At 42.1% G+C, this 745-nt stretch overlaps 1 non-coding gene across 1 annotated transcript; it reads left to right on the top strand.

Annotated features, from left to right (window-relative positions):
* Nucleotides 1-458: 458 nt before the first annotated feature.
* trnat-cgu (transfer RNA threonine (anticodon CGU)) lies at nucleotides 459-532 on the top strand. Its single transcript has one exon. It is a non-coding gene; the product is annotated as a tRNA-Thr (tRNA).
* The last annotated feature ends 213 nt before the right edge of the window (nucleotides 533-745 follow it).

Genomic DNA, 745 nt, shown 5'->3' with positions numbered 1-745 from the left:
CTATTGTTGAGATCAAGCCTTTTGGATTTGTCGTACAAGAGCCTCTTTATGCATGTGCAAAGTAACTGTTCAAATCCAAACTGCACCTTTCCCTCAGATTATGGGAGAGTGGCTTTCTGATCTGAAACTCTTTCAATGGCCAATAGCATATGTTTGTCCAGATTTCCATTTTCCGAGCTGACTCTGGGTTTGGATGAAATGAAACTGGAAGTTCCAAAAAACACTTAACACATGATTCAGGATACATTAAATAAAAATAAATTCACACATTTTTTGCTTTGATTTTGAACAGAGGCCAGGTTACCGGTCAGGTTTGAGACATGATCATCCAGACTCTAAAAGACCACGTCCGTCTTGTCAGCATTTTCTGCATCCTGACATGCTGGTTTTTGTTGTGTATTATTTTTTCTTCTTCGATTTTTGTTATCGGGCAAATGTCTCTTACAGAGAATTTTTGTGGCGCTGTGGCTTAGCTGGTCAAAGCGCCTGTCTCGTAAACAGGAGTTCCTGGGTTCAAATCCCAGCAGTGCCTAATGTACAGGTGCCCCGGTTGCTTTTTGTTAAGAGTAACGAGTGTTTACGCAGCTGGATGTTTAGCAGTCGGTTTCTTAACAAAACTCAAATCCTTAAGAACGCTGCTCGTTCAAGAGGGCTTTGGACGATGGCTTTATAAAGCATAGTGTGGTAATGCCTAACCAATGCGCTACTTGCACGCAGGCTCGTGACGTAGTTCCGCCTTGAAGTA

Source organism: Danio rerio, chromosome 4 (genome assembly GCF_049306965.1).
Source record: "Danio rerio strain Tuebingen ecotype United States chromosome 4, GRCz12tu, whole genome shotgun sequence".
Classification (NCBI taxonomy): domain Eukaryota; kingdom Metazoa; phylum Chordata; class Actinopteri; order Cypriniformes; family Danionidae; genus Danio; species Danio rerio.
Note: the sequence above shows the minus strand (reverse complement) of the source record. Positions and strands in the feature narration are given on the sequence as shown.